Source organism: Humulus lupulus, chromosome 1 (genome assembly GCF_963169125.1).
Source record: "Humulus lupulus chromosome 1, drHumLupu1.1, whole genome shotgun sequence".
NCBI lineage: Eukaryota > Viridiplantae > Streptophyta > Magnoliopsida > Rosales > Cannabaceae > Humulus > Humulus lupulus.
Window position 1 is genome coordinate 197,431,542 of NC_084793.1, and position 15,743 is coordinate 197,447,284.

Consider the following 15,743-nt stretch of genomic DNA (forward strand, 5'->3'; position numbering starts at 1 on the left):
AAGGAATATCCATCAAGAACTAAACCAATTAAGAGCTTTAAGATTAAGCCCTAGCCCTCAGGACCTCAGATTCCACTAAACCGGGTAGTGGAATTGTTCCTAAGACCTCTGATTGGGTTTTCCAAAACCCAAACTTAACACATTCTAAAATCCCATTTAGCGCCGTGACACCCCTAGCTGCGTCGCGACCCCTCAATAGGCCGAGAAGCCTTCCTATAAAAATGTGCATTTTGAGCAGCGACGCACCCACAAATGGCCGTGATGCCCCAACTAGCCGAGAGTATCTCTTTCCATTTTTAGTCGCGATGCTCCCTATAAAGGGCTGTAGCACCACAATGGTCCAAGGGAAGCCCACCCTTGAAGAAACCCAAGCGGGCGGTGGCGCTCAACCCAAGTGTCGCGGCGCTACCGCGAAGAAACCTAGAAATATGATTTTTAGAAATCTCAAACCAACCCAAAACCAACCCTAAGCTCAAATTTACCCCCATCAACTCAGAATTCCACCTTAGATCATTGACACCAACCACAAGCAACCCAAAACCATTCTTAAATGTTTCTAAATCCCATAAAAATCCAAAAAACAGAAGTTTTGCCAAAAAAACACTTCAAGAAAACTCAAAGAGCTTCAAATTTTGAATTTACCTTTTAGAAAACCAAATTCCCAGCTGGATTCTAGCTTTGGCAGCTCCCAAATCTTCTCCTTGATGACCACTACCTCCTCAAGTCCCCAAACTCTTCAAATTTGGCAAGTCCTTGCTTTGAGAGCTTCTTAACTTCAAGACCATTCTAAATGTCTTCCAAAATGTGAGAAAGAGAGAAATTAATCAGGCCAATCCCTTATCCTGTAACTTAATTTTCAACTGACCTTTATACACCTAGCACATAACCTTTTCCTTAAAGCCCCACAAGGGCAAAATGGTCATTTAGCACCAATTCCCACTAAACCTCAAATTTCACTTAAAATTCCAAATTAAATCCACTAATTCCTCCGAATACCAATATTTTCCCAAATATATCTCATACCCCAGAAATTCTCAGTAAATCACCAAATTACCAAAATACCCCTAGGCTCACCCCGAACCAAGTATTAATCCTCGTTGTGACTTTTCCACTAATTGCTCAAAAGGACCGACTCCTGCTGAATATCTCAAATATATTCACATAATAATGTGGTCTCAAACATATAACACATATAATTACAATTATACCCTAAACGAGTCAAAATTACGAAAATGACATTTTTAACAAAAGTGGGTCTTTAAGCACATTTAAAACACATAAACATGCATAAACAGTCATATCATAATATAACTCATATGATCCACCTACTCACACATTTATTAAATTAATTAATACATGATTACTCCACTTGCCCTCTTGGCACGCTAATCAAGGCACTAAGCCTCATTAGGGGTTTCAGAACGTTACAACTATCCCCTCCTAATTGAAATTTCTTCCTCAAAATTTACTTGAACATTTCGGGATACTGATCCTGCATGTATGACTCTAACTCCCAGGTCACTTCCTCGACCTTACTATTTGTCCACAGTACTTTAACCAGAGGAATATTCTTGTTTCCCAAGACTATGTCTTTCATATCCATGATCTGTATTCGCTACTCCTCATAGGATAAATCTGTCCATAGCCATAGATCCTCATAACTCAACATATGAGTTGTATCTGATTCATACTTCCGAAGCATAGAAATATGAAACACATTATGAACCTCTGACAGCGATGGGGGTAAAGCCAACCTATAGGCTACCTACCAATCCTCTCTAGGATCTCAAAAGGTCCCACAATCCTAGGGCTCATCTTGCCCTTCTTTCCAAATTGCTTCACCCCACTCAAAGGTGAAACTCAAATAAAACCACAGTCCTCAACTTGGAACTCTATATCTCTACGCTTAGGATCAGCGTGCTTTTCTACCAACTTTGTGTAGCGAGCATCCGAGCTTTGATCTTCTCAACAACTTCATTGGTCCTCTAAACTAATTCAGGGCACATATATTTCCTCTCACCCATTTCATCCCATTACATGGGTGATCTACACTTCCTTCCATACAACATCTTATATGGAGCCATCCTAATCGTTGTCTGATAGCTGTCGTTGTAGGAAAACTCAATTTAAGGTAAATAATTACTCCAGATGCCTTTGAAGTCCAATACACACACTCGAAGCATGTCTTTCAATATCTGAATTTTCCTCTCAAACTAACCATCTGTTCGAGGATGATAAGCAACACTAAACTTCAACTGTGTACCCATAACTTTCTGCAAACTCCCCCAAAACTTGGAAGTAAAAGTTAGGTTCCGATCTGACACACTAGACTTCAGAGCCCCATGAAGAGGTATAATCTCCTTCATATACACTTTGACATACTGTCCACTATAAAATTCATTTTCACAAGCAAGAAGCAAGGTGATTTGGTATATTGGTCCATAATTACCCACACTGAATCATGCTGACTCACTGTCCTAAGAAATCCAACCACAAAGTCCATGATAATGTCCTTCCACTTCCACTCGGAGATACCCAAAGGCTGTAATGGCCCTGTTGGTCTCTGATGTTTAGCTTTCACTTGCTAACACATCAGGCACTAAGCCACATATTCAACGCATCTTTCTTCATCACAGGCCACCAATATAATGATTTTAGATCCTGATACATCTTCTTGGTGCCTGGATGTAGCGAATACGGTGTAGTGTGAGATTCATACACAATCTCCCATCTAATACCAGCATCCATCGAAACACAGATCCGATCCTTGTATCTCAGCAGGCCCATCTCTGAAAAAGCATAGTCCTTAGCTACTCTAGCTAGGATGTCCCCTCTATGCTTCCTTTGTTGGAAAAAATTAAGTGAATGAGAAATTGATGCCTAAAATGGTAATGATATTATCTGAATATTGTGTGATTTATTCTTATTGATTTTGGCCAATCACTTTCGTCAAAATTAAGATATCAGAATATTGTGTTATTAATTCCGATTGACTGTCAGAAAATCACTTTGGGTAACAACTGATATTACCAGAATAAGTGTGATTAATTCTGATTGATTATCAGAAAATCACTTTGGGTAACTGCTGATATTACCAGAATAAGGGTAATTAATTCTAATTGATTTTTAGATATTAAGATACCGGATTTGTTGGATATTTGAGCATTAATGCACTTGATTCACACATTTTTAAACTCTCCATGAAGCCTATAAAAGGAGGTTTCTCCTCTCATTCTAGGACACTGATACAGAATATCACACACTTAGTCTTTTTCTCTCTTTAGTCTCTGTGGTATTTTCTGGTGATAGAGGGAAGGTTTGTTTCGAGTTCGCCTAAGCAGACGCAGTGGTGCATTCGTCCTGCTTGATAGCTGTTGTATCCTGGGAAGTGGTTTCTCACGAATTCTCTAGCACCGTTCAGGTAGAAGGGGCAAATCTGCTTTAAGGAAAGCGTGTTTCGCGTGCCTCGACTTTGGTTTATTCTTTCTATTTGTGAATGCCAAAAATTGACCAGAGCCATAGTCAACAACTTCCCTCAATTAGCCTCGAGCAAGCAAAGCTGCCTAATATCTTGTCCGACACAAGACCCATGTCTCACAGGAGCCCTTAGCGAAAGTTCCCGGAAGGACCTAAAGGGCCTCGCTATGCGAGGCTGCCCTTCCCCCACGGCCTCGGCCCCATGGCCTCGCGCCCCATGGCCTCGCCCCATGGTCTCGGCTCCATGGCATCAGCCCCATGGCCTTGCGCCCATGCCCTCGGCCCCATGGCCTCGCCCCCATGGTCTCGGCCCCATGGCCGAGCGCCCCCTGGCCTTACACCCATGGTCTCGGCCTCATGGCCTCGCTCCCATGGTCTCGGCCCCATGGCCTCATGCCCATGGTCTCGGCCTCATGGCCTCGCGCCCCATGGCCCCGCGCCCCATGGCCTCGGCCTCATGGCCTCGCACCCCATGGCCTCGCCCCCATGGTCTCGGCCCCATGGCCTCGCGCCCCATGGCCTCACGCCCATGTTCTCGCCCTCATGGCCTCGCCCCCACGGTCTCGGCCCCATGGCCTTGCGCCCATGCCCTCGGCCCCATGGCCTCGCCCGCATGGTCTCGGCCCCATGGCCTCACGCCCATGGTCTCGGCCTCATGGCCTCGCGCCCCGTGGCCTCGCCCCCATGGTCTCGGCCCCATGGCCTTGCGCCCATGCCCTCGACCCCATGGCCTCGCCCCCGTGGTCTCGGCCCCATGGCCTCGCGCCCCATGGCTCATGCCCATGGCCTCGTGCCCATGGCCTTGCACCCATGGCCTCGACCCCATGGCCTTGCGGCCATGACCTCACGCTCCATGGCATCGCGCCCATGGCCTCGGCCCCATGGTCTCGCGCCCATGGCCTTGGAGGTGAGAATACTCACAAGTGGCAAGGTACACGCATGAATATGGAATGTACCTACAAACCTAAAGAAGTCAGAGTACGGATATGGTACCCCTACCAGACAAGTAGTGGGAACGCCATGAGTGGGTATGCAAGGATAGGAGTTATGGACCGTACGTCTATGGCCAGGAGTCAGAGCCGACACCACTACCACCTGCACCACTGCGTCTGCCACCACTCCTCTGGCATGAGTACAGACAAGTAGTGGAGACATCCTCCTGACACCTGCTCCTGTACTAGATGTACGACCACAACCTCTGAAGCCACTCCCCTGACATAGTACTTATGTACCCCTTGGTCTCCTGGACCACCATGTACCAAGGGCCATTAGAGCCTACTATAAAAGGAATTCTAACACCACCTGAAAGGGGGTTGGGAGTTCTACTGTAGCAAAGGCTTGAGAGTTAATGAAAGATTGATTGATTTCTCCATTGTTATTCTGTCATAATTCTTGAGTTATTGCTTTGATTTCTATAGCTTTTTTATTGACGATCCTAACTTGATAATTTCTTCCAACTCAACTTAGTTGACGAGTTCTCACCGTCAACACTATTGTATTTTTTTTTTTCATTTCTGTTTTTCAACTAAATATATTAATATATATTTCGTTCTTCTCCGCTATATTATTTCTAACATCCTCAACTGGGGATCACTCATCTAACCTTCCTTTATCCTCTCCAAAAGAGTAGATTGCAAGGTAATGTTGGCTAGCTGACCCACCACCAGCTCTATTCCTACTCTAGTCATATACTTTGCCAACTCTCTAGATATCTGCCTTGAGTTGTATAACTGTCCCAGACCCATCCAATTCAGAGCATCTGCCACCATATTGGCTTTCCCTAGATGATATAAAATTTTACAATCATAATCCTTTACTAATTCTAGTCAATGTCTCTATCTCATAATCAGATCCTTCTAAGTAAAGAAGTACTTCAAGCTCTTATGATCCATGTCAATCTCACACTTCTCCCCATATAGATAGTGTCACCACACCTTCATTACAAATACCACTATTGCTAACTCCAAATCATGAGTAGGGCACCGCTGTCCATACTCTTTTAATTGTCGTGATGCATAGACAATCTCCTTCCTAGATCATATAAGAACATAACCTAATCCCTATCTAGACGCATCACAGTAGACCACAAACTTCCCCTGATCTGATGGAAGACTCGAAACTAGAGTAGTGATCAATCATCACTTCAACTCTTGAAAGATGTTCTTACATCTGTCTGACCAAACAAACTTCAAGTTCTTGCGGGTTAATTATATCAATGGTGTAGCAATTCTTGAGAACCCTTCTACGAACATCGGTAATACCCTGCCAATCTGAGAAAACTTCTGATCTCCAAGCCGCTCCTTGGCCTTAGAGAATACCTAATTGCCTTAATCTCGGCAGATCCACTCTAATCCCATCTTTACTAACAATGTGACCGAGGAATGTCACCTAATGTAACTAGAACTTGTTGAGATTGGTTAACGATAATAGTTAAGATGTTTACACGTTGAAGTGAAAAACACTTAACAATTTTCACTTAAGGAGAAGTGAAAACATGAGATTGTGTAGAAGACATCTAAAAGTGACTTTTATGGGTCTAAAGTGATACAATGAGGTATCCAAACATTCCCAAAACTTTTGGTAGCATTTGGAGCAATTTAAGGACCATTGGAAGGGTCCAAAGTTAGGGGGGGGGGGGGGGATGCGTCACTCCATAAGTGGCGTAGCATCGCCAAAATGCGAAGGCCTTCAAAACCCCTAGCAAGAAATGCATTGCCTGCTAGTAGGCGACGTATCGCTTGGGCGGTAGGGTCGTACAGTTTACGTAAAATGCTCCAAATAATGTGTTTAAAATGCTCTAATCATATTGGTTAGACTAATGATAATGCCTACACTATATATATGTGTTATTAGAGTTGTAAAGCATTGATCACACTTTCCAAATCTCTCTCTAACCTCTTTCTCTCTCTAGTTTGTTAAAACAAAGTTTTCTCCAAGAAACTCATCAAGCTTTGCTTGAATTGCATGAGTTTTAAGACTTAATCAATCTCAAATCTCATTCTACTTAGTTGAAGCTTCAAGTAATAAGGGAAGGCTTGGAATAGAGATTTTGGACAACAATATTCTTGTTGTGTATAAGCCTTAGAAGTTCCCCAAGTTGGAAGATTCAAGTTGTTCTAAATCAAAGGTTGTATCTATCTAACCCTAATTTTTTTTTGTGTTACTTTATTGTGTTTTCATTGTTATTATTGATGATTAAATGTTTCTAAGTTCATCTTATCATCATTTAATCATTTAGTTTCTTATATTTAAGATTAACATTCATACCATGAACATGTTTATTTGATTATCAAGAATTGCATTCATACTTTGAATTTGGATCTTGATTAACATCTAGGGTTTGTAATATTGCATTATTCCCATTATTCGTTGTTGATTTGGAAAGTGTAAATCCATAAATTCCCAACAATCAAAATCTTTATTCCAATTACTTTCATTTTTGTGTTATGCATAATCAACAATGAGGGAAATTGTTTCATCTTCTACAACCTTCAAATCTTTGTTTCAAGATTTGGTTTGTGTTGAACACATAGCCATGAAAGATCAAAGAAAATTCTATTTGGATATGCTCTACATGAATGAGGATATGGATTCAAAGTCTTCATCAAGAAAGGATGAGACAACTCAATGGGATTACATAATTTAGGAAATTGGTATCATCAAATTCCTTATTTCTAAATGTGTAGATTTTAAGAATTTGAATGAAATGTGTTTGTTGCCATATTTTTGTGAGTTCGAGATTATTGTTTATGATAAGAGTACAATGGTGAATGTTAATAAAAATTTCAAGGGTTATTTTTATACTTGTTTTGTTTGTAAATTTATTGATCATCTTGTGAGATATGGTAATTGTAAAATTAACCATAATGAGATTAGGATTAAGACAATTGATTGAGATCATTGCACTTCTAAATAAATTTAATTTGGTCACTTTAATTGATGATGAGATCTTTGTGACTTTAATTAAATTTAATGTATTTAATTAGGAATGCATTGTAACCCTAATTGAGAATAATACATACGAAGAGGAATGTATGATAACCCTAAATAGAATTGACATAGTTCATGCACGTAGTGATGATACTAATGCAACCTTAAGAGAAGGTGAACATGTCAATGCAATTGATGATAAGATCATTGCAAAAGAAAGTGAAGATACTAAGGTCAATGCATTTGATGTTGAGATCATTGCAAACCTAAGTAAAGAGACCAAGGCCAATACATTTGATGTTGAGATCATTGCAACCTTTAGTGAAGTTAATGCAGCCCAAGGAAAGGAGCAAGGGTGGTGGTATGATACTTGCGCCACCATTCATGCAACCTATGATAAAACTCTTTTCAAAACCTTTGAAAGTGCAAAGGTTGCACTTGAAGTCCAAATGGGAAATGAAAAGAGATCCAAGGTACTTGGAAGGGGTTGCATTGATGTGTTCTTCACTAATGGAAAGAAAGTGACCCTAACTAATGTTTTATATGTTCTCGATATGACTAGAAACATTATAAGTGGGAGTTTATTGAGTAAATCCGGTATCGAAATAGAGTTTGAATCTGGTAAACTTATTTTGACTAAATTAGGTACTTTTGTGGGAAATGGTTATTCATGTGATGGGATGATCAAACTATGTACTCTTAATAATGACAATAATAATATGGCATCTAATTCTTGTAATGTGATTAATTCTAGTTCTATTACTTTGCAGCATAATAGACTCGCTCATTAGGTTATAGCACAATAAAAGAGTTGTTAAATATGGATTAATTAATTGTGATGCGAATGAGCATGATAGATGTGAATTATGTGTTAAATCTAAAATGGTTAATAAACATTTTCCAAGTGTTGATAGATGTTCAAACTTGCTAGATTTAATACATAGTAATTTATGTGAATTGAATGACATGTTGACTAGAGGAGGAAATATATACTTCATGACTTTTATAGATGATTGATCTAAGTATATTTATGTGTATTTACTTAAGAGTAATGATGAGGCATTTAATGCATTTAAAATCTATAAAGTTGAAGTAGAAAATCAATTGGAAAGGAAAATAAAGATTCTTAAAAGTGATAGTGGTGGTGAATATTTTTCAATTGATTTTAATTTGTTTTGTGAATAACATGACATTATACATGAATGCACTGCACAATACACTACGTAACAAAATAGAATAGCTGAAAGAAAGAATAGGACTTATCTTGAGATTATTAACTTTATGCTTTTACATGCTAAATTGTGTTATAATTTGTGGGGTGAAACTTTGCTTGCTGTGTGTCATATATTGAATCAAATTCCTATGAAAAAGAACAATGCATCTCTATATGAGTTATGGAAAAAAAGAAGCCTAACCTAGACTATCATAAAGTGTGGGGGTGTCTTGCTTATTGCAAGAGCATGGAGCCTAAAAGGACCAAGTTGGGTCCAAGGGCAATAAAGTGTGCATTTGTTGGCTATGCCTCAAATAGCAAGTCCTATAGGCTATTAGACTTGGAGTCTAAAGTGATATTTGAATTAGGAGAAGTGAAGTTCTTTGAGAATATGTTATATTATGATAGCAACTCCCAAAAACCCAGAGGTGTTGGAGAATCTCTTACAGAGAAATATCCAAAGGTTGATGAGCAACCAATATTGCGTTAGAGAAGCCAAAAGCTTAAAGAGTTGGGGTCAATTCAGAAATGTTCTCAAGTAGAGATACTCTACCAATATTGAGTTCAGCGAAAACATAGGAAAAGCCCCAGAATTTTTGGGTTTTGGGGCTCGAGTCGCGGCCCTGTTCATCAGGCACCGCGGCCTGCTTAAATGCTGAGGCCTGGGGACCTTGGAATTTTACCCAGGCTCCGCGGCGCAGGCTAAGGCGCACCGCAACCCTTAAGGGCTGCGTCGCGGCTCAAATGGGAATTTTTGGCTATTTGAGGCTTTTAGGCTTGGGAACCCAAATGTTAGGGCTCGGGAAGGGTTCTACTACTCGGTTTAGTAGAATCCGAGGTCTCAAAGGCTAGTATTTAATCCAAAAGTTCTTAATTGATTAGGACTTGTTGGATGTTTACTTATCATTACGTTGTGACTAGGTTTATCGCTCACGCTCGGGATTAGGAATCGTGCTCGGGATCGCTTTGGGTTGTCAGCTCGGGACACCAGATAAGAGAACTGTTTGTGCCTATAGAGCTATGTGGTGTATAGTGTTGTATGAGTTGTTTATAGCTGTTATGTCATACAAGTGATTGTGACTACTCGGCAAGAGCGAGAAGCGGCAAAGTACTGGGTTTAGCATTAAGCATTCTGAATGTTGGATGCCAGGGTGAGACCCTCTAAGGGTGCTGTACACACCCATTCAGTTAATACTATAGATTTGGTGCCTAATAACGCACCCTGATCGGTGGAGGCTGCTAATGTGTTACTGTACTGTTGTGCTACTGTACTATTAGGTTGTTATGACATTGTGTTATTGTGCTGTTATACTGCTGTGTTATTATGCATTGCAATAGAAACTTGTAATTGTTTACAATTTAGATTAAGTAAGTATCTGCAGAAATAAATTATTGTACGTTGTGCTTTGAAGTTCTCTTGCTAGGCCTTGGCTCATGGGTGCTCTGTGGTGTAGGTAAGGGCAAGGAAAAGGTCAAGCAGCCATGAGTTGGAGGGCATGGAGCGGTGTGTACATGTTTGGCCTACCTGGCCGCTATGGCTAGGGTTGTTTTAAGGAACATGTGGTAAACATTCGATTTTGCGCTTAGGACGACTGTACCATATCTTTGGATTGTAAATGTATTTCAAAATAGTATTTTGGGATCCCAATGTAACATTTTTTCGAATTTTAATAAATGACCAACTCTTTATATTTAATGTTCATTAAATGGGTCTTTATTTTGATTTAATCACACTTTTTAACCTTAAACCTCAATTAGTGTGCCAATGACACATTTATAAATCACATGGTAATGACTCTAAGGTAGTAGGGCGTTATACATATGCATCGGTTGCTAGGACAACCGCCATAAGAGTACTATTTGCCTTATCATCAATATATAACCTTTATGTCATCAAATGGATGTCAAAACAATATTCATAAATAGAGATCTTGATGAGGAGATTTATATGGAACAACCAGAGGGTTTCGTTCTAAGGGGAAATGAACATAAAGTGTTTAGGCTTGTTAAATCTTTATATGGTTTAAAACAAGCACCAAAACAATGTCATGAGAAGTTTTATAAAGCTATTGTTTCAGATGGGTGTACACACAATAATTGACAAGTGCTTATACTCTAAGACTTGTGATGACTATGTCATCTCAATGTGTCTATATATGGATGATTGTTGATTTTGAGTAATGAGATGAAAGGCATAACAGAAATGAAGAGGTTTCTATATTCTACTTTCTAAATGGAGGACCTTTGAGAGGTCGATACCTTCTTTGGTATAAAAGTGAGAATAAATACTGGGGGTTATGCCTTAAGTCAAGCTTACTTTGTTGAGAAAGTGCTTGACAAGTTTAGTGATCTCAAAATTAAAGAGATGAATACACCATTTGATTCAAGCATAATGCTTGAAAAGAACAATGGTAGAGCGGTTAGTAAACTAAGTAGCTTTACTAGCAATCCAAGTATGGAACATTGAAAAGCGATTGATAGAGGTCTAGGGTACCTTAAAAGGACAAAGCAGCTAGGCCTCCAATAATCAAAGTTCCCGAAGATACTTGAAGGATATTCCGATGCAAGTTGGATATCAAGTGTAGGAGATAATCTCTCCACAAGTGGTTGGGTGTTTATGCTAAAAAAAAGGAGCGATTTATTAGGGCCCAATGAAACAAACATATATTACACTCAACCATGGAGAATGAGTTTATAGCTCTAGCGACAAATGGCAAAGAGGCCAAGTGGCTTAGGGATTTTATGAGGAATATCCTAATGGTGATAAACAAGCCACATTTGCTAAAGCTTATAATGGCATGAGAAGTCTGGACGTATAAGTCTAAGACATGAATATGTGAGACAATTGATTGGAGGAGGAATCATATCGATCTCATATATTGAGATAATTCAGAACTTAGCGGATCCATTTACAAAAACCTTTTGTGAAGAGGTTAGTAAGTTCCACTTCAAAAAGGATGGGACTAAAACTCCTAGAATAAATATTCACCAATGATGGCAACCCAACTTCAAACTTGTGAACTTCAAAGGCAAGAGTTCAATTGGTAAGAACAAGTTATTGGGTTAATAGTTTCAACACTAACAAAGTCATGAGTTCCATCCAAGGATTGTTAATGTTGGTTGCTACCGAGTGAGGGTTAAGCCTAGGGTTTTTTTGATGAAGTTCAGTTGTGCGCAACAAGCATCTCTAAAAGTTGGAAAGATGTTGTAAGAACTTCACCTATGTGAACTTAGAGGTGGTGCAGCCTATCATGGGAGTTGGAGTTTCTCCTCGGAAAGTTCATGAAATGGATGAGCACATGGCCATATGAGTGCTAAGAGAGAAAAGTGGGAAAATGAATGGTCAAGTTGAGGTATGTGAGGTGTTATCGGTTTTATCATTAAGGAGTACTTGGTTCAATCTTTAAGACACAAATGACTTCGATAAGACTTTGTAATACTTTCACTAAGGTAAAGTTCAAATCGAAAGATACTTTATTTTATGCACCAAAATTGTTAAGCTAAGAAGAAAGGATTATATTTAACCGAGTGGGGGAATGTTGAGATTGGTTAAATATAATAAATAAGATGTTTACACATTGAGGTGCAAAACACTTAACGTTTTTCACTTAAGGAGAAGTGAAAACATGAGATTGTGTAGAAGGCATCTAAAATTGACTTTTATAGGTTTAAAGTGATAAAATAAGGTATCCAAATATTCCCAAAAAGTTTGGTAGAATTTGGAGTAATTTTAGGACCACTGGAAGTGTCCAAAGTCAGAGGGGGTTGCGATGCATCGCCCCCTAAGTGGCGTAGCTTCACCAAAATTCAAAGGGCTTCAAAAGCCCTAATAGGTGATGCATCGTCTGATAGTAGGCGATGTATCGCCATACATCATCTAGGCGTTCTTTTAGGGTTGTACAATTTACGTAAAATGCTCCAAATGATGTGTTTTAAATGTTCTAATCCTATTGGTTAGACTAATGATGATGCCTACACTATTTATATGGGTTATTAGAGTTGTAAAACCTTGATCACACTTTCCAACTCTCTCTCTAACCTCCTTCTCTCTCTAGCTTTCTAAGACCAAAGTTTTCTCCAAGAAACTCATCAAGCTTTGCTTGACTTGCATGCGTTTTAAGGCTTGTTAAATCCCAAATATCATTCTACTTAGTTGAAGCTTCAAGCAATAAGGGTTGACTTGGAATAGAGATTTTGGACAACAATATTCTTATTGTGTATAAGCCTTAGAAGTTCCCCAAATTTGAAGATTCAAGTTGCTCTAAATCAAATGTTGTATTTATCTAACCCTAACTTTGTTTTGTGTTACTTTATTATGTTTTCATTGTTTGTATTGATGATTAAATATTTCTAAGTTCATCTTATTATCATTTAATCATTTAGTTTCTTATATTCAAGATTAATATTCATACCATGAACATGATTTTTTGATTATCAAGAATCGCATTCATACTTTGAATTTGGATCTTGATTAACATCTAGGGTTTGTAATATTGCATTATTCTCATTATTTACTGTTGATTTGCAAAGTGTAAAGCCATATATTCCCAACAGAACTCACACTTCTTGAACTTAGTATACAATTTGTGATCCCTCAATCTCTGTAGTACCAACTGGAGATGGTGCTCATGCTCTGCTTCTGACTGAGAATAAACTAGGAAGTTGTCGATGAATAATCCTTGAACACTTTGCTCATCAAATCCATAAATGCTGCTATGGAATTTTTCAATCCAAATGACATGACTAAGAACATATAATGCTCGTACCTCATGCCAAAAGCTGTCTTTGGGATATCCTCCTCTTTGATCCTCAACTTGTAATAATTTGATCGAAGATCAATCTTTGAAAACATTGTCTTGCCCTGTAACTGATAAAAAAAATCATCGATTCTTGGCAGTAGATACTTGTTCTTGATGGTCATATTATTCAGGTTTTTATAGTCAATACACCTTCTTAGTGACCCATCCTTCTTCTTCCCAAACAAGACCGGTGCACCCCAAATCAAGTAGCTCTTGTAACTATACTGATACGAACCACACCAACGATTGTGGTGAAACCCGACACCAAATATGGCAGCCACCAAGAACACACGAATCTGGAATGATGAACCGTGACCCAATGCTTAGCCAAGCACGAACCTTGGTATGAGGAAGATGCCACAAACGGTGATGGGAATCCGTTTGATAAGTCAGATTGAACGCCACAAGGAATACCCTTGATAAGTTCGAATAGTCTCTTCAAGAACTCAAGAAGAAAAACTCACAAATTTCATTTCATCATAATCTGAATTTCCCAAACGTTTTACAAGCCCTAATATGGCCGAAATTACATGAAAGAAAAGCCCCGTTGTCTTCCTAATAAAACCCTAACAATCACAAAATAGAAAAACTCTTGGACTCTCACAAGTTAAATGTTTGACTTTCACAAAAAAAAAAAAAAGACTAAATAAAATGGGATTAAGTGACTGATTAAAATAAAAATACAAGATGCCAAAATCCAATAAGACTCATTACAAGAAGCTAAATATTGATCAAGCTCCTAAACTGGTGTCCTCATCATTCCCCCCCTCTTGACTTGGATCAACTGGAACTTGACTTGAATCTTTAGTCTTGGTGTCCTCATCATTACCTTCAATTCTTTCAATTCTGCCGAGCCATTCTATATGGTGCCCTGGACACACTACAAGAAAAAACAGTATTTATAACACTTAAAAAGTGCTATCTGGGACTATTGATAGCACTTCTGAAAATGCTAACGTAGCCCATGTTATTAAAAGTCCAGTCTTTTCTATAACATTTTTTGAATGTTATGTTCGGTGTTATCTTAAACTATTCAATAACACATTTTTAGGTGCTATAATATTCAAATAATAACATTTAGATAGAGTTTTTGATTATAAATTTGAAGTTTAATCTTGTACTTTTTTCATAACACTTTTCAACTGTTACATTTGATTATTTTGATAACATTTTTAGTTTGTTATATTATATAAACCATAACGATTTTTTACGCTTATAATATGTTTTTAAATCATAACATATTAAAAGTCTAGTAATAAAATTTTGTTACTTTAGTGTAGATAATATATTTTAAATTTTATTTTGATAAATATACTTATAAGGTTTTTTTTAAATTAAAAGATTTTCATTATTGTATTTTGATAAAAAAAAAATCAAAATTAATCATAAAATGTAATTCTCAATAGATTGATAAACCACAAGTATTACATTAATCAATAACTAATTCAAACCATGAATATGTCTAATTCATGAGATCTTAGTTCTAACTTAAATTTGAAAGCATAACATAATAAAGTAATATAATCTTGAACATTTTTTACTTTAAAAATGAAAAACAGAAACATTACAAAATACACAAAAGTAAACCATGCATGAAACTTGCTCCATCCTTCAATTCATCATCCAACCAAGTACTTGCTGCTGAAGTTATTTGTTGCCATCTGAAGCTCTCTAAATTGAAATCTCCTCAAGTTTCCAAGGCAAACCTCCTCATGATGTTGCTCTGAAATTTTTTAAAACACTGCAAAATTTAGTCAAATAAACAGTATGGTAATAGTTCAAAAGCTTGGCATCTATCACTCTCTAATCCAGTGAGTCAAAGAGACCTCTTCTATGCTCATATAAGTTGCATATTAATTACAAACTTTTCCACAAAAAATTAGCAAAATGAGAGCTGAATAAAATGACAAAATTAATCAAAAGAAAACAGAGAAAAACCATATACACACGTACATACATACATACAATGTGTAGTGACTGAAACATATTAGTATTATATTTAACTAAATATCAACCCTAATATAGCTTAAACATGAAAGTTGGAAACTCCCAAAAAAGAAAAATGTATAAATAAAAGTTGTCACTATTGCACAAGAAAATGTTAGCATGTAGTCTTTCTTGATACTAGATATGATAATCAATTAGTGAACCTCAATCAGTAACATTAGCTGCAAAAATAGCTTAAGAAAAACTTGTTAAGATCTTACAAAGAGATTCAGAATGTGGTCTTTCATTGTATCAAATAAACAGCATTATCCCTTTCCACAAATATTCAAATAAGCAGCTATATTTTAGGCACAATTTTAGGACATTCATAAACAAAA